General features: G+C 41.3%; 1 pseudogene; it reads right to left on the bottom strand.

The window, feature by feature from the left end:
• Positions 1-4,126: 4,126 nt before the first annotated feature.
• On the bottom strand, positions 4,127-4,714 carry LOC144784102 (uncharacterized; annotated as a pseudogene).
• Positions 4,715-19,864: the final 15,150 nt, after the last annotated feature.

Raw genomic sequence — 19,864 nt, 5'->3', positions numbered from 1 at the left:
TTACCGCCACTTCAATATGGAAACGATACTTCACTTGAGGGATACCCTTTGGCCGAACGATTGGATGACCAGATTAGACTGACAGGACGCTTACCTCACCATCCCTATTCACCCATCCCATTCCAAGTTTCTTCAATTCCAGTGGCTAGGCGTGACCTATCGTTTCAGCTCTCTTCCTTTCGGTCTGTCATCAGCACCATGGTGCTTTACAAATGTCATGAAACCGGTGGTGTCTTTCCTTCGGTCCTTGGGGATCTGACTCATAATTTATCTGGATGATATCCTGATCATGAACTCAGACAAAGATCTTCTTCTGTCCGACCTCCGTACTACCCAATCTCTTCTCCTCGATCTGGGTTTCCTCATCAATCACGAGAAGTCCATGCTCGTTCCCTCCCAACGCATAGAGTTCTTGGGTTTCCTCGTAGACTCTTCCACAGCAACTCTCTTGCTTCCACAGTCAAAGATCTCAACTATCAAGTCAGAAATTACTCAAGTTCTTCGGACCTCCTTCATTTCCCTCAGATCTCTGGCAAGAATTGTGGGTCTGCTCTCCGCTTCCATTCAAGCCATCTTTCCGGGTCCCCTTCATTATCGGGTCCTCCGCAGTCTAAAACATCTTCGCCAAGGGTTGGCCTACGCCGATCTTATTCCTTTAGATCAGGAGTCTCGCGTCGAGCTGCAATGGTGGATCGAACATTTGGATCCTTGGAACGGACTAACTACCTTCGCTTCGGCCCCAGATCTCAGAATCAGATGCAAGCCTGTCGGGTTGGGGTGTCCGCTGTGGTGCAATTTCGACTGGCGGTACATGGTTTCAAGAGGAGTTGAAATTGCACATCAATTGTTTAGAGATGCTTGCAGGTTCCTTTGCGATTCAAAGCCTCACAAAAAACAGGGTTCAATGCTCTATTCTCCTTCGTATGGACAATGTTTCTGCGGTCCGCTACATCAACCATCTCGGTGGCACAAAATCCAAACCCCTGGCGGAACTGGCAAAGAGCCTTTGGGAGTACTGCCTGTCAAACCAGTTTTAGCTGACGGCAGAGTATCTTCCAGAAGATCTCAATGCGGTAGCACATTGGCACTCTCGCTACCTGAGGGATTCCAGCGATTGGAGGCTTCTTCAATCCGTTTTCCAATCTCTCTCTCAAAAATGGAGCCCTTTCTATATCGATCCGTTTGCTTCTCGCCTCAACACCCAGTTGCCGGTTCTTCAGTTGGCGCCCAGACCCTTTGGCTCTCGCTGTATTGCTTTGCCCACTTGCGTATTCTTAACTTATGCACACCACTTACTCACACAGAAACTCCAACACTCCTCTGGAGGTGAAAAATGAGCTTTATTAATATTGAAGGCAAAGGCAATAAGTCACTGAAGCTAATAAATTCTTAGGCACTGAGTGAAAGGCAATAAACAATAAATACACCACACTATGGGCCTCATTAGGATGGCGGTTTTTCCGCATCCTCCGGGCCGGCGGAAGTGTCCGCCGGCCTGGAGGATGCGGAAAAACCGCGGCGGAGACTCCAAAGACCCACCGCCAAATTAGGATGGCTGGTGGGTCTGGAATTCCGTCCGCCGGACCGCGGCGGAAAAGCTATAACATGGCAGGCGGTGTCTATGAGACACCGTCCGCCATATTATGATGTTGGTGTAAATATGCTTTTCCACGGCGTCTTTTCCGCCATGGAAAAGCATACGGACATTCACTTTGGGGGCGCGTTGCGGGCCCCCTGGGTGAATGGGGGGTGGGGGGTGCACATGGGGGGTACCTATGGTACCCCCCTGCATTTGCGTACACAAAGCAGCAGGCACCGTGCGGTGCCTGCCGCTTTGTGCATGTAAATGTAACACATGCATTTTTAACATTGCGGCGGGTGCAGCTTGAAGCTGCACCCTCCGCAATGTTAAAAATAGAGGATGTGACCGCCACCCTGGCGGTCACATCCTAATCAGCACAGAGGGAACGCCGCAGCCCCTGCGGACGTTCCCTCCTCCTCAAGGGTGGCGGACGGACGCAAGTCCGTCCGCCATCCTAATGAGCCCCTATATACATAAATATGAAACTGTGAATACAGGCATATAAACAGTTAATGTACAAAGCACCTCACCAGATTCATTTGCAGCACCGGAGACTTCAACATCCCTGGCTAAGCACTGAACACCAAGTCGAGAACCCATAGACCGGGGCTCAGGGAGTAATCTCTTCGGGCACCAAAGTTGTCCCGCGAGTGCGTCCACTCCAAGACTGAGTTCCTGAGCTCCACCCCACAGACACCGCTTTTTATAGTTTAAATCAACCTGTTCGAGAAGCCTCTAGCAGGCGCTCTCGCCCATCTATTCACAGGTGCTGGCCCCATCTCTGCATCAGACCCGCCCAGACAGACCTGGCCAGATTCTGTTTGGGCTGTGCCGAGGCAAAAGACATTCCTTTCCCTATCTAGAGCCTTGGAGCATTGCACGGCCATCCTCCCTCTGTCCTAGAGATACGCATGGAATGCACGAAAACACTCTGAAGGTACAACATAACCTCACGAGCCATCCTCACGAGATGCCTCGCACCCACTTGTACTGGTTTACGTGAAAAACATGTTTATGTTACTGCTAAAGTGTAACTACAGAGCAAGGCAGCACAAAATGGAAGTGCGATGCAACAAAATGGAAGATCAGAGCATTGCATGGAATCGAGGTCAACATGTAATTTAGCATGTGTAAAATGGCAAATGCAGTACATTCCACCCCTTGACCTTCGATTCACCCATCATACCCCATTGGCCTAAATACCATGGATCTGGGACGAAAAAGGGAGAGAAGATGAGTAATGCATTGAATGCAACAAAATAATGAGATAAAAACACAAATAATAACTATAATAACACCCAAGATATACCGAAGCTGTCCAAAATTAGGCAGCCATCTAAATAACCAATCCCACCATCCTTGGTCAACGTCTTGGGTAACCCCTTTCACTAAATCTTTTAAAGCATTAATATGTGCATGGATAGACGTAGAATGATCAGATAAATTGAAACAACAGAGCCCATCAAAGTCCTCGCAACCGTGGTTATGTTTTAGCAACAAATAGTCCACAGCTGCCCTATTTTGCAAAACAGCTTTTCTTGTTCCTTGAACATCTAATAATAATTCAGCTAAAGCGGCAGAAGTATGATTAAGATTTTTCACAATTAAACAGGCAAGCTTTGCAATCGTTCTGGCATTATAAATGGACAGTCATGGCACTCCTGCAATGGAAAGAGCCAAACTAGTATATTCTGTTCTAGAAAGCAAGTCAATATTGGAGTCACAATCCTCAGGTAATTGAATAGCGGCTCTAGAAGAGCGAACACGTGTAACAGAATGCATGGGAAAAAGCATAAGACTTAATCATGATAAGGCACAAGGTCCTCCAGTTATGTTAGCTGGTATGTAAGTGTATGAAATATTACCACACGAAAACATCCATCCTTTAGGTAATTTCACATGGTTAACATGACTAGCGGATAATACTGTGTGATTACAAACCATATAATTGGTAACATTACTACAAAAACTGTCATGTCGTGACTGACATAATATTTGTTGATCAGGGGTCAATTGTTTGCTTTTCTCTAGTTTCAATTGGCCACACTTGCCAATTTGGGCAGGGTCACAAGTTAGTTGATAGCAGACATCTCCAGTATCGATATTGTAAGTAACAATACTCGTCACATTCCTCCAGAGGCTATCTGTAACCTCCGGGCAAAAGCGACAGTGCTCATAAAGACTCAGATGTGTTTGAACATCACTTTCCTCCACTACCCCATCAAAGTGAGTTTGGTTGAAGATGTGTAGGAGCACATGTGCAGGGGTAGATACGGTGACAAGACAGGTGGATATTATATCAGCTGTACTCTGAAGATTTCTCAAACAGAAGTGGGAAGTGTTCAGCACATTCCCGGCCAAGTAGGTTCAGATGTTATCTGGTTGCTGCAACAATGCTGTCATCCGACTCGGGAGATTGATCCCCTTCGGCATCCCCGGGCCCTCCCGGACCCCTCCGGACACGCCCAAACACCGACCACACAGCGCAAGCATCGCAGCGGCAAGCCATACTGTGATCTAGAAACAGAAAACAAACTGGTATAATCACTCTCGCAAATAACATTTTTCAGCAAGTACATTTTCCCACTTTTCCTGTCCGGGTTTCATGATGACTAGGATATTATCATTGCCCTTAGCGATCAATTCTGCAGGTTCAGGAGGTTTGTTTGGAGACTCCACCCACAATTTTGCCCCTGGGTTCTTGTCAGTAGATCCGAACCCACCCTTTCCTCGCACAGTTAGAAGGGCTGGGGCTGTCCCCTTCATGACATTTCCTCCATAAACCAGCATGATGACCATGTGGGCAACACGGTCACCGGGTTGCACAATCAGATCATTGTTTCCACTGTTAAATAGGATAACCTTGATCTCCCCCTGGTAATCAGCATCAACCACCCCTCCTAAAACCTGGATGCCTTTAAGGGCAAGCCCAGATCGAGGGGCGATTAGCCCGAAATGCTCTGGGGGAATTTGAACTCCAATTCCTGTCTCAATCAAGGTAATGTCTCGTGGTTGCAATCGATAGAGTTTCAAGGCATGTAAATCAAGACCAGCAGGCTCTGGTGTGGCATGATATGGAGCCAAAGCTCCGGGAGCTGTCTCCCAATACAGAATCGTGTTTTGTGGCCACATGGGGCTTAATCTGCAAAGCTGGGGTCAACATGCGCTTCAAAGGAGTCTCTGCATCAGCAAGAGGTCGGTTGGTCAAAATCTGCAATGCATCAGACAACCCCTTCAATAACCCATCAGACAACTTTTTCAACTGCTCTTTCAGCAAACCATTCATTCTCTCAATCAAACCTGCTGCCTGTGGGTAATAGGGTATGTGATAGATCCACTCAATGTTATGCTGCACACAAAAATTGGCGTATACAATATATGGTTAGACCTTATACACTATTTATCTAAAATGTATGTGCCTTGGAATGATTGTGAATGTTATAAACAGCTCAGCAATTATTGTTTATGTTACGGAAAAGGTTAAATAAGCTCCAATCATATTTCATAACACATTCCTATCCTATTAGTCTAAACCTACCCAAATTACAACTAGGTGTCTAACAGCAAGATTACATGAGCTTATCAAAAGACGCAACGTCCTGTAAAGCTTCTACCGTATTGTGCCATTAGGCCTCAGATCTTTCATATTTCAGCATCCCCTCCAGCAACGACTCTGTGCCTAACTCTGCCTCTACTACAGTATCTCATATAAATATTTCATATGCATGGTGTTCTGTCGAGCAAGGAGTAGTCAGCTCATGCTTGGCTCTTGTTTAGTTACACAGGAAACTGAACAACACTACTTGATCAAAATATAGCTATACAAGGAAGTGCATTACTACTTTTCTTTCTTCTTCCTACAAGAAGGAACACACAAGTGTATCTCTCAGTGTAGCCATATTTCAGCACCGTTGATCAATGTGTGTATCATAGAATAGACATTTTCTCTCACTGCTTTGTTAGAACATTTTATGAAAATGATTGCAATCAACCAGACATTTATTAGCTGCACTATTCAAACACGTTAGCCCTATTTGTAGGCCCTGCACTTACACCATGCAATCTAGCATTTTAAATGCACAAATAGTGACCATGTTAGCATATACCTAGGGCTTTATTGTATATAACATAAAAAATACACACAGTAACCTCACCACACATCTCAGAGGTTTTACATTGAGAACTGATAATAAACCATTTGTGATTCCATTGCAGAGGGGTGGTGCAAGTAAGGTCCTCTCAATGAGGCAGAGCAAGGGGTAGGTTCCCGGCACCTGTTTTCCAGGAAAACTCATGACGTTAACTTTTGTAACAATCTTTGCTTTGCCTAAATATTGATGAGGCGTGACTTGAACCCGAATTGGGTTGGTGCCATGATTTGTATTATTAAGGTACCTCATTGAAAGGTCATCAGAGTGATTGGTTCATTTTCCATAACCAATCATCCAGGTAAATAGTGCATCAAGATAGGTCCTGAAGAATTGCCGAGTGATTTACACACATAGGGTAAGAACCATGATTACCATGACTACACACATATAGACACCTCCGACTATTATAATCATTGGTATCCCTATTCTGATTTTAACTGAGATGAGGCAGCTCGCAGATTAAAATTTATTTTGGAGCACCACCTCGCCTCATTTTATGTCTACTCACATCACCTCACACCTACACCACAAGACCCCTCACACGCACCTAACCTATAGAGCTTGGGAAAAAGTTATCCAATAAAGAGCCCCTTATGGGACTCCCTTTCCACCCTTCAGCGAGCTGCCATCAGGGGGTGCACTGAAAGTGCAGGACCTTTTAGTCGCTGCACTCTTAGTGCGCCTCCTGAGGGCTTCTTTTCTTCTGCACCCACATCTGTAATACAGCACAGGGGCAGAGGCAAATTAATTTCCTCATTTGCATGGGGCACGCCCCCATGTAAATTAGGGAATGCCCCCTGCAGATGGTGCTGGTGCTCTAAATGGGCCAGCGATAGCGGTATTACAGAAGGGGGCGCACAAGCTTCTGTGGCCCCTTCTGTAATATTGTGCGCCCCCTTCTGTAATACCAAAGTGCCCTGGGGCATGCAATGCCGGTGCAAACACCTGTGGGCCCAATAAGGGCTCTGGTGTATATTTTATTTGTAAAGGGTGGCGTAAAAACACAATGCATCTTGTGATTTATTTGTAAAATAAGGCTGAAAACTGTCTTTTGAAAATGGAATATCAAGTAATGTATGATGAAGTTTGTGCCACTTATGAAGGAAAGGAGCATGCTATAGAGCACGGGTACTCATAGTACGGCCCGCGGGCCGCCAGCGGGCCAAGCAAGCCTTCCTTGGTGGCCCGCGGAGCTTGCAGACATTGTACCTGTTTTTTAAAAACAAGACACTCTGCTCTACGGGGGCCGGCCGATTCACAACAAAGCCTCATTAGCAAGTAAATGGTCTTTTAAAGACCGGTGAAGTACTCAGGTGCGGCTGTGTGTTTGCCCAGGAAGCTGGGGTGAGGTGACAGAGGAAGACGGAGGGAGGACGACAGAGGGAGGGAGATAGAGGTAGGAAGACAAAGGGAGGGAGACAGGGAGGGAGATAGAGGGAGGGAGACAGAGCCTAAGGGAGACAGAGAGAGAGGGAGACAGAGAGAGAGGAAGAGATGAAGACAGACAGAGGGAGATAGAGGGAGACATAGAGAGAGGGAGACAGAGGGAGACAAAGAGAGAGAGGGAGACAGAGGGAGAGAGACAGAGGGAGGAAGGGAGACAGACAAAGGGAGACAGACAGAGGGAGACAGAGGGAGGGTGTCAGACGGAGGGAGACAGAGGGAGGGAGATGGAGATAGAGGCAGGGAGACAGAAAGGGAGGCAGACAGAGGGAGAGAGAGAGGGAGGGATACAGAAATAGGGAGACAGAGGGAGAGAGAGTGGGAGGGAGACAGAAGGATGGAGACAGAGGAGACAGGGCGACAGAGAGAGGGAGACAGACAGAGGGAGGGAGACAGAGGGAGACAGACAGAGGGAGGAGGGAGACAGACAGAGGAAGGGAGACAGACAGAGGGAAGGAGACAGATAGAGGGAGACAGATGGAGGGAGACAGACAGAGGGAGGGAGACAGAGAGAGGGAAACAGAGGGAGACAGAGAGAGGGAGACAGAGAGAGAGGGAGACAGAGGGTTGGAGACAGAGGGAGGCAGAGGGAGACAGAGGGAGGGAATCCGGGGAAAACAGAGGCAGATAGACAGAGGGAGACAGACAGAGGGAGACAGACAGAGGGAGGCAGTGGGAGGGAGACAGAGACAGACAGAGGGAGACAGAGAGACAGGGAGACAGAGGGAGAGAGAGAGGGAGACAAAGGGAGAGAGAGAGAGAGAGAGAAAGATGTGTGTATGCTGAGTCGGGTGGCTCATTGGACGAAGGCGTCCGCTGCAGGGGCCTGTGTTCAACCTCATAGTCACAGTTTTTTTTGCTCTAGCTCCAGCCCTTCCCCCACTGACCCCACCCCCACTGGTGCAGCCCTCAGCCACAAACCACACTGTAAATTTGGCTCCCGAGAGAAAGTTTGTGAGTACCCATGCTATAGAGCAATGTCCACCATGACCCCATGTGATTGCCTCTCGCCTAAAGATACTTTAGAGACAACCATTCATCAGCGAGACATAAACTTTGAGGTAAAGTTGCTCATTAAAGAGTGTTGCTTTTGTACAATTGCAGACAAATGTCAGAGAAAGTATATTGTGACAAAGTCTTCCATTGAGTGGTCTATACATAGTACTGCAAAAGTTGGCCGTGGACCGCTAGACCAATTTCACATAGTACAAGAAGACCAACAATGTGGTGGTCCTCATAAATGACCACTCCAAGGAGGCAATAGTAGAGCTTCAATAGTACTGTGTGTTTATGTCCCTGTAACTTGAGTTTTTGATCCCAATCTTTACCAGAAGGGATTTCCATAAACCCTTGCGATTGACAATGGAACAATATTTTCTTCAAGTTTATGACTGACTTCTTCGTATTGTACAACAGATTATATTCCGATACAGCGCTCAATCTGAAGGGTTGGTGGAACTTGTGACTCTGGCTCTCAAATACCCCTTTTAATAATCAATTTTGTGTGGTCAGCAGTACCCATGACAGGCTCTTACTAGGGTGACATAATTTTATTTTCTTTGTATTCGCAAACTTATACCCAGTCTGCCCCAAGATGAGTTTTGAAATAGGAAGCGAAAGGTAACAATACTTTAAAAATCATCCAAGCAGCCAAAATAAGAGTGGAAACTAGACAGAAAACAAGTAACCAATTTTATAAATGCTGACAACATGCACGTGAATGTTGGTGTTCTGTTTATGATCTACTATTGTATGGAAACCATTCAATATAAATAAAGTGTATGTCCTAATAAAAGTTGTGGATGTGTGTGTTAAACAGCAGCACAAAGGGTCCAGTACATAAAATCTGTGTGTCTGCGCAGGAGAATCTGGAATGGAGAGGGGTTCAAAGTTCTGTTTGTGGGTGGCAGTAGGAAAGAGGGATGGAGCAAATTAAGGATTTCAATGCAGAGAAAATACCTGTGACAAAGATCAATTGTCTAATGTCAGTGGTGACAATCAGGTCCACTAAAAAATTTGTTCAAGGAGAAATACGGTTAAGCAAGCACAAGGTTAAAAAAATTATTAAAAAAAGACACTCCATTCACTAGAACTGATGTAATGTTTATGGTTTACACTTCAAATTAAGCTACAATTTGCTAGTTCTAGTTAGCAAAGTAACCATAACTCACCCCAATTCACTGATCATGACCTCACAGATAATGTCACAGATGACTTCATAAATTACATGAATAATGAAAACTGGATGATATCATTGGTGATAGCCCATGTCTTAACCCCCCCTCACCCCCCCCCCCCCAACACTCCCCACATGACAAACTTGAGATGTCAGCACTGGGATTAAACGGGTAACTCTCTGCCAAGTTGTATGCAGATTTGTGAAATAATGTTCCAAAAGAATATTGTTTCAAAAATATGGAGGGACACAAACGTTGTGTTGTGATGTCAAAAAATTAATGGGAAAGAATGTTGACGGTAAGAATATAATTTTTCTGGGAATAATTTATATTGTTTTTTTTATATAGTTGTAAGTCATTCTGTCAATCCTTTATTGTGTCAATTAATAAAAATTGATTTAATATACAATGTAAAACATACTCTATAAAAAAGTACAAAAGTCACATAATCTGGAAATACTTTTAAAACTGATAGTGATATGAAGATAAAAAGATAAAACCATGATGTTTTAGGATCTAATGAAGTGAAATACAAGTATGACCCCCAGTTGCACTAGGATGGATTGTCTGTTTTTCAATAGCAGTTTGCAAGATGTTTATGAATTTGCCCATCCATGCGAGGTCCATCGGTCTGTGAGTGCTTAGACAATAGGCCCAGGCTTCTTTGCACATGGATGTATCCTGAGATAAAAACATTTGTCTCAACAGAATGCGACAGGCAGTTACAAATACTGGACAACATATAGTAAGTGGAGCATGGATTTACGACTAAAGTAACAGAACCTGAAACTCTGTCTACTGTCAAGATTTGGCCAGTTGGCCCTGTTTTCTTAAAAAGGCAGGGTCATTAATCTGGCACGTAGTATTACATGTCTGGTCATTCTTCTCAGAGGCTCTTTTAAGTAAGGCTGCATGTTAGTTGTTTTATAGGAGTTTACAATCAAGATTGCAAAAGGTGCGTCCTTGATGTTCTCCATGTCTGATTTTCGATAAATGGCAAGAATCTGATTTTTAAAAATTTAGTTGATTGCCAGGGATATTATGAACAAAGTGATTACTGTCTCTAAGCTGGCAATTAATTGGGTGGTCTCGCTGGCTAGATATGTTCCCCAGTGATTGTTCTGGGCATTGAAACTCTCCAATTATAGCTGTTTTAAAGTTCCTGAGTCGGCAGTGGCAAGTAAGTGATAATATTTGCTAAGTGACACCTTACAATCCAGATCATACCTAGTCAATCATGACTCAAGACATAACAGTGACAGTCTTGTGTAATTTGGTAGGTTGAAAATTCACCTGTAGGCCGCACACTGTACCTTGTCTAGTACGACCTACAGTTTCCCTGGGTGAGCTTGGTGGCCCTAAGAAAGAGCGGGTAGTAATTTTGCTCAGATAACTTTTCCAATTGCTTCCGCTGATGGACTGTGTAGATGTGTATTTAATTTGCACATCCCGAATATGAATATTACAATTGTATTGCAAAAAACACAGTTGATGGACAAAATGTAGAACAATGTCATACATTCATCCTAGTACAAGGATCTGGGCCTAAATCCATCGTTTTTTTGCACTTCACACCACCCTGGGTTAGACACTGGCTATATGCAAACCAGCTCTGACCCTGTGCCTCATGGGAACAGTCCAGTCCGAACTACCAAGCCATGTCTTTCCCAGACCGGAATCAAGCATCCAAGGACCGGTTTCTGGCTATCAGCCTTCATCAGCCTGGATAGCTTGACTCCAGTGGTGTGGAGAGCCTGGGACTCGCGTCTGAGCATACCCAGCCCACTCGGGGTGAAAATTGCAAAACACACAGTTGATGGACAGAATGTAGAACAATGTCATACATGCATCCCAGTACAAGGATCTGGGCCTAAATCCATCGTTTTCTTGCACTCCACACCACCCTGGGTTAGACACTGGCTATATGCAAATCAGCTCTGACCCTGTGCCTCATGGGAACAGTCCAGTCCGAACTACCAAGCCATGTCTTTCCCAGACCGGAATCAAGCATCCAAGGACCGGTTTCTGGCTATCAGCCTTCATCAGCCTGGATAGCTTGACTCCAGTGGTGTGGAGAGCCTGGGACTCACGTCTGAGCATACCCAGCCCACTCGGGGTGAAAATTGGATGCTTGATTCCGGTCCAGGGAAGACATGGCTTGGCAGTTCGGGCTGGACTTTCGAATGAGGCACAGGGTCAAGGCTGATTTGCATATGGCCATGTCTGACCTGGGGTGGTGTGGAGTGCAAAAAAACAATGGATTTAGGCCCAGATCTCTGTACTGGGGTGAATGTATGACAATGTTCTGCATTCTGTCCATCCCCTGCTGTTTTTGCCTTTATTACAATTGTATATCATATTGTTTTCTATTTATTTTGTTGTGTTTGGTTAGTTTTAGTTTTATGAGTTATTTATTTATTGATACGAATGTGTAACTCTTTTTTAATAAAGTTTATTTTGTTTTTATTTGGCAATATATTTAAAGATTGTGTTTTATTTTAATGTATTTATTGACGGGTTGTTGGTTTCATTGAGGAGTATAATGGGAAGTTCATTTAATATTTATTTTGTATAGTTTATGAAAGTGTAATTATTTTGTTTTTAATTTATTAATTTGATTATTAATTGTATGATTATTGTGTTCATACATTATTTACCTTATAATTTTAAATATAATTACAATCAATTATAATTGTTAATATGGTATTTAGATTATTGATAATTGTAAATTATTTAAATGCTTTCAGTACTTTGTTTTTGAATTTATGGTATTCTGTTTTATTTTGTATATTTTTTAATTACTCTTTAAATTAATGTGTATTGTTAATTTTATTGATTTATTGTGGGTGTTGGATCTCTCTCTCTCTCTCTCTCTCTCTCTCTCTCTATATATATATATATATATATGTATATATATATATACATATACATATATATGTATATATATATATATATATATATATATATATATATATATATATATATATATATATATATATCCACACAAAGAGCACACACAGTCGTGATTACTTCCTTTTATTTTGCAGGACCTGCAGGGCAAACAACATCCCTTATTCCAGCTATTCAATATGCCAAAATTACCAGACGCGTTTCGGGCGTCATCTCGCCCTTTGTCAATGGTTCCGGCATATGGAGAAAAGGCAGCAGTTACTCCCATCGCACTCGCTGTGGAATTTATAGTTCCGCCCATATGGACGTGGCAACAATTTTCATTATGGTTATAGTAGTTCTTAATCTGGATATTCCCCAACGGGTGCCATAATCTTCTCCATTATCAAAGTTTAAAATACCTCAGTGGGTAGCTGCCAACACTCGATGCTGTCGCTCCGCATAATTAGAGTCCAAGCAAAAGGACATGATGTTCCTGAAGCGCAAATGCAATCAAGGTGCTGGAGCCGCATTATTTAGCGGCGGGGCACCTTCGCGACCTGGGCAGGCTGCTAACATATCGACACAAAGAGCACCTAACAGTGAAGGCGCCACACACAGTCGTGATTACTTCCTTTTATTTTGAAGGGTCAAGGCACTTCACGAAGTCATATTTACAAGACCAGTGAATTATCTAACTCATGGGGTTCTAGCTTACTGACTTGCGAAAACAGTGTACTTTTTCCTAATAATGAAATGCAGTAAAAGCCATAACCTTTTCGTGTAGTACATTTGGAAATGTCGGATTGACTTTCAACCAAAATATATTTTTTTATATTATACAGATTGTGTTGACCACGTGACATATTATGGACTGTTGTTGGGATTTGCAGTACATAACAAAATGAGGCAGCAACTTGTCGGCTAAGGTTAATTATTAATTTACCTTTGAATCATTTGTTAGCGTAATTAGAAGCAAACCAGGTATATGGATATTATAGTACAAAATTGGTTATTTATGTGACAACTAATTTGGCATACTTTGGAATTTGCTGCAAAAATTAACTGCATTTATGATTTTGTGTTTAGGGTAGACACTATAAAGTATGCAATGTTTGACTTGTAAACCATCACAAGATGGCCGATGCACATTTATGGAACGTTAGCCCTTTTTTTATGTTTGCACATTTACGTTTCACATAACTTTATTGTTTTGTTTATATAACTGATCTGTTTCACTAAACGTACTACCCGTGAGCAAGGCGATTTTCTCGCCGAAACGCGTAGGGTGTTTTTTCCTGGCTCACTGTGTTAGAAAAATAAAAAATCCTTTTTGCAACGAATCCGGAGTAGGTAATTTCGTTTGGAGGGAGTGCATCTGCGCATTTTTTAATGCATGGTGGACAAGTTTATATATATATATATATATATATATATATATATACCGTATTTTCTGGCGTATAAGACGACTGGGCGTAAAAGACGACCCCCTACTTTTCCTTTTAAAATATAGGGTTTGGGCTATATTCGCTTGCTTATTAAATGATACCGGCGTATAAGACGACCCCCAACTTTTGAAAAGATTTTCAAGGGTTAAAAAGTCGTCTTATATGCCAGAAAATACGGTATATATATTTTTTTTTTTTTTTGTGGCGCACTTTTATTAAATTACTTTTTGAATGCTATTGGTTGTGTGTATGTTTTTAATATATAGTATTGTATTAATCATGTTTATAAAATTTTATTTATTTACTATGTGTATTATTTTCTTAACATTATTTTAAATAATCTAGTTTTATGTTAGTTATTTACAAAATGTAATTTTATATTTTTGTATGTTTAATATATATTTTGTATGAATTTTTTAAAGTTAATATATGTTTTAAGGTTAAGATACTGTTTAATAATTAAAATTCGATAAACGTACCTACTTGGTGAATATATTTTTGTCTTCCATAGTTTTGCCAATGTTTTGTCCTTTCCGTGCAAAGTAGGTAAAGTTGATATTTGTGTCCTCAATTTGTTTTGGGTGATAGTTTCATATTGGAATATTTTTGTCGCTGATATTTGATCATACAACCGATGCCAACCTTTGCAGTAAATTAACACCTTTTTTACCACCCATTTAACTTTGCTCACCCTTACAGATATACAATAGACGTGATATACTAATGATACGAACATGCACATAGATTGAATGGGTTTGCTTAATTTGAGCCGCACATCACAAAGTTATGCCAGTTGTAAATAAGAGCATCAATTAATAACAGGAAGCAACTACGGCTAGGGTGCTCACAAGGTATATGACACCTACCCACCAAAGTGTCATTCAGTCCCAGGAATCAAAAGAGCCCAGGTCATACATATACACAAAAACACCTGAGCACACCAATATCATTATTTCCAAACTCAGTAATATAAGTATTCTTCCAAACAGTCAGTGAAGTCTCAGCACCCTCTGTAATCTAGATCCACAGAGTTTCAAAAAGGAAAAAACAAGTAGTCCAAACAGATCTTCTTGGGTTGAGGTCTGCTTTTAATTTCCACAGTTCACAAGAAGAAAACAGCAGCCGACGCGCGTTTCGCCCACAGGGCTTTCTCAAGGCTGCAAGGAAGATGTTTGTACATATCCATCAATTTGCAGTTGGTTTCAATCTAGTTGAAACATTTATATACGTCGATTGGGCATGGAAATTCCCTAGTGACTCGGAGTAATCAACCTAATTTTATGCATAATCTAAACTGGATGAAGTTATTGTATATATGCAAAGCACCCTTGTGAATCAGGTCTCCCAGAGAACATCTATTTATGTTGGTGGAAAGACCATACAAGTTTGTGTGCAATTAAAAGTTTGGAAACCTAAAATAGTGGATTTCCAAAATACATATTATTATATTTGATGTGACTTTGTGTGACAAGTTTTTAAACATTTTAAACCATACCCATCACCAGGTGCAAGTGACGTGCACCTATTGGTGTTTATATTTCTCACCTTGTTATTAATTTCTCCAAACATCTGTGAATATGCATATTTATTTAGATGCATTTCTCTTGAACGGATGGATAGTATCCAGGATGTATAACAATATATAGACGGATTATTGTTGCCAGTTTGCGCTCCTATTTTCACTCTGTAAAAGTGATATCATCATTAGTAAGTACACATACTAGTCAGAGTACATTCAAACTCCAACTATAGGTTCTAATCCGCTTTTGTGCAATACGACATAGTATCCTATCCTTGTAATTGGGAGTGTGCCACATCTTAAAGAGCTATAGTAGAAAAGATATTGAGTATATGACAACCTTAGTATACAGATTCTGAGGAGCCATTGTTCCACATTTAAGAGCAATTTATTTTAAAAAAAGAAGGAGTTTCTTAACTAATACTACTATAAAAAGTTAGCCTTACCATCAATATGATAGTTGTGGCCCCAATAAGTAAAAACTTGTCCTCTTTCAAATTTAACATCCAATCCTAGGATCAAAGTCCATCCTTTATAGAATATTAGGGTCCATTTGAATCTTGATAAATCCAAAAGTACGCTTACATGGATAACGAGATCACAGGAAAAAAAGAGAAAGTAAGAAAAATATTAACCACCGCACTGCTCATCATTATCAATTTTAGCACCATTGAAGGCGCAAAACCGTTCTAAACACAGCGAAACCAAGTATTTGTTCCCAGTTTATTGCCGATCGAGTTTGTGTATTTTCTTGCAAACAAATTATTTTTTGATCAGCCATTTTAACATGGAACCGGATTGTATATTCGAATCACCCGTTACAAAAGTCCATTCGAATCACTAATCATATAAACGTTATTGAAGTTTAAGGCGAGACGGAATAATTTGCCCCCTCCGCTGTGTGCCGAAACGTTTGTGTATTTAAACGGCAACGTACAGTGCTTCATCAAGTATGTCACCAAGACGCGGGGTTATATATTCACATCCCACCTTGACAAAATGATCCTTCTAATCAATAATCACATGGTAGCCTCACATTTTCACCTCCTAAGAGCACTAAGCGTGGCTCCCACTCGTACTCCTTTCTCGTATGCGGTGCCGGCTTCCGAATCCCACTTCTCATATGTAACGCAAGGACGCTGGTCATGTCATAGACATAGAAAAAGGGCTGGCCTGCTACTTTGTAAGTTTGTTCCCAATGTACAGTCACCATTATTAAAAACCACCAGTCTGTATTAACATTTAAGTCGAGAGCCCTCGGCTTATTATCACAGACCTGTAAAATCATTTGTGTTGCACAAATAATAATTGCGATCAATTTTTGTCAAATTTAAGATCATAGTCCGTAAGTTACGGGGTCAGTATTTCCGGTCTCAATTTTTTTTTGATTTTTTAGAATTCATATCCAAATTCATATCTAATCTGTAAAGAATAAATATTACGGCAGTATTTAGTGGAGATTATGTTGTCATTGCGATCTCTTTCATCATAATGAATACTAATGTAGATATTCCACCAACATAAACGACGGACCCCAGAAGTCCTGTATCCACCGTTACAATCTAAACAAGAAAAACAATGAGTGTTTTTCTTGAACATATCAGTGAGAGCGAAAATCAAAGCACAACATTTTGAGGGACATCTTTGTGTTGGTGCTATACAAGATAAAGTTGTAGATCATCATATAAATAATACAATAATATCAGTCATTTGAAACATTGGTCCTCATGGTACACATTTAAGATAAGAAAACCCAGTTGTTTATCATTTAGAGAAATTCATGAAGATCTTTAACAATGTTGATCCCACATTCAACTGCAAGTAGCTTAATGATCCATAAGCTCTCTGTCTTGCATAAGCAAGACAATTTATCACCACCTCTCGGACCCATGTTTACGTTCTCAATACCATGAAAGCCCAGCTTGTGTAAGTCATTTGCATTGTGTGTTTTGTTGAAATGTACTGCCAGTGGGTATTGAGTGTTATTGTTCTTGATAGCACGTATATGTTCCTGAATTCTATCCTTTAGGGATCTGATGGTACTCCCTATATATATTTTGCCACACACACAAAAATGCAATACACCACAATCTTTGTATAACAGTTCATGAAGCTATTGATGCTGTATGTTCTTTCTGTATTGTATTTGAACTCAGTCTTTTTGTGTAACCCAAAGCAACATATACTGCAATTTCCACAACAGTAGAAACCTGTTTGTGTGCTACGTAACCAATTCTCACTCCTGATGGGTGGTACAAAGCTTGGGCACAAATACTGCCTCAATGTCTTTCTCTAGCATGTGTGATAACAGGATTGTTTCCTACTAGTGTTTTAAGATCTGTGTTGTGTGTAAGTAGGTGCCAATGTTTCTTCAATATCTTGTATACATCAGTACTGGCACTGGAGTACGGTGCGATAAAATTCAACTTCCTGAATTTCTTTTTTTCTTCTTTGCCTTTTTTGTTTATCAACAGGGTAGATCTCTTGATTCGATTCACCTTATTTCTCGCCTGTTTGATAAAGGCAGAGGAATAGCTTCTCTGTGTGAATCTACGTTCCACATTGTCTAGTTCCCCATTTAGAGCAGATTCCACACTACAATTCTGTTTAATGCGTAGCATCTCACCGAATGGTATTGCATTTATCTGTGATGGAGGATGTGCACTCTTTGCGTGCAGAGTGGCATTGCACGCCGTTTTCTTTCTATACGGTGTGGTCATTAATCTATCCTTATCCACAGTGATTGTGATATCCAGAAAGTTTATTAGTCTGGTACTTGACTCCATGATAAATGATAGATTAAAATCATTGTCATTGACAAATGTGCAGAATGTGTCCAGATCATGTTTGGGTCCTGCCCAGAAGAGCAGGACATCATCAATGTAGCGCCAATAGTATAGAATGTGTTGTAATAGATGTCCCGGGCAATTACGCCAAATATGTACTGACTCAAACAATCCCATATACAGGTTTGCGTACGATGGGGAAAATTTCGCCCCCATCGCCACACCCCTTTTTTGGCGATACCACTGGCCATTGTGTAAGAAGATATTGTTATTAAGGACTAAGATGATTAAGTCCAGCACCATTTGTGTATGTTCATAACATTCTATCGGACGACAGTCCAGAAAGTGTTCTATCGCATTGAGACCCATCTCTCCAGGTATGCATGTATATAATGAACACACGTCCATTGTGACTAATAAATGACCTTCTGTCCATTCCACATCAGAGATCTTACTTAAGACATCTCGGGTGTCCTTTATATAGGACGGTAGATTTATCACATGTGGTTGTAATTACATATCAATGTATTCTGATATTTGTTCTGTTGGTGAATTGATACCGGAGATGATCGGTCTTCCTGGCGGAAACCTGCTCTGCTTGTGTACTTTGGGAAGCACATAGATGCATGGATTAGTTGGAGTGTCATTAAAGAGATATCTAAATTCTGTCTCTGAGATTAAACCTTTGCCTCTCCAGTGTTTTAGACGTGTCTCAATTAGAGTAACTGTGGATCTAATTGGATTACTGGCTAATAACGTATAGGTGGTTTCATCAGCTAGTTGTCTTTCTATCTCGCTGATATAGCCTGCCTTGTTCATAAGTACAATATCTCCTCCCTTGTCAGCCTCACGGATGACAAGGGAGGCATTGCCAGCAAGATTCCTCAAAGCATCACTTTCTTCACGAGAAAGATTGTATTTGTCTTTGTGATATAAAAGTTTGAATCTATCCTCCAACCTGTATAAATCCTTATAAGCAATTCCTGGAAGATATCTATGCAGTTGTTACTTGGTAAGTGTGGTACAAATCTAGATTTTGGCCTTAACCCACTGTCTGAACCATCATATGTGTCTAGATTGAGTTCTTCTGCCAGACTTTCAAGTGACATTGATGTTTCTTGATCACCCATGGTCATTAGTAGATGTATCGCTTTTATGTCCTTGATTGACTGGGTTTGTCCTAATGTGTCTAATTCAGTTGCATTGAAACTTATTTGTTTTTGATCTCTGAAAAATTTGTGTAGCTTAAGTTTCCTAGTGAATTTAAAACAACTTAGATGGAATGAAGTAAAGTTAGGATAAACGTATGGACAAAACCCAAGGCCTCTGCTCAGAAGATTTATTTCAATTTCAGGCAATTCATAATCAGATAAGTTTATCACATTGACATTGTCTTTCTCATTGTCAGCAAGAATACATTCTATCGCTGTTGATTGCGTGCTGCTGATCTTGTTGTCATTCCCACCTTTATGTTTGGGCCTTTTTCTGCATTTGCCCCTCCTTGTTTTCTTGTAAATCGCTCTTTTTGGAGAGCTTGCTTGTTCCCTTTGCGGAACCTTTGAAGCTCTAAAAAAAATGGGTCCGTACTGGTACTGGGTACTGATTTAAATAGACTTGAGGATTCTGCACTCGTAATGCTACTGCTGCCGCCGATAAGCTCGGGGTTTCAGTAGTAACTGACCTGGCATCATTGTTCACATGTCCTGATGTCTTTACGTTATCAAATTTTTTGGCAAAGGTATAAACTCTACCGTTTTGATAATCCCTCTCATCCCTTCTTATTTTCTGCAATTTTTTCTCTTTTAAGTAGAGATGATCTCTTCCTTGAGTATGACCTGATTCTTTTGTACAGCATCTGGAAGGTTCATA

The sequence above is a fragment of the Lissotriton helveticus genome, chromosome 10 (genome assembly GCF_964261635.1).
Source record: "Lissotriton helveticus chromosome 10, aLisHel1.1, whole genome shotgun sequence".
NCBI classification, from domain to species: domain Eukaryota; kingdom Metazoa; phylum Chordata; class Amphibia; order Caudata; family Salamandridae; genus Lissotriton; species Lissotriton helveticus.
This window is presented reverse-complemented; position numbering and strand designations above follow the sequence as displayed.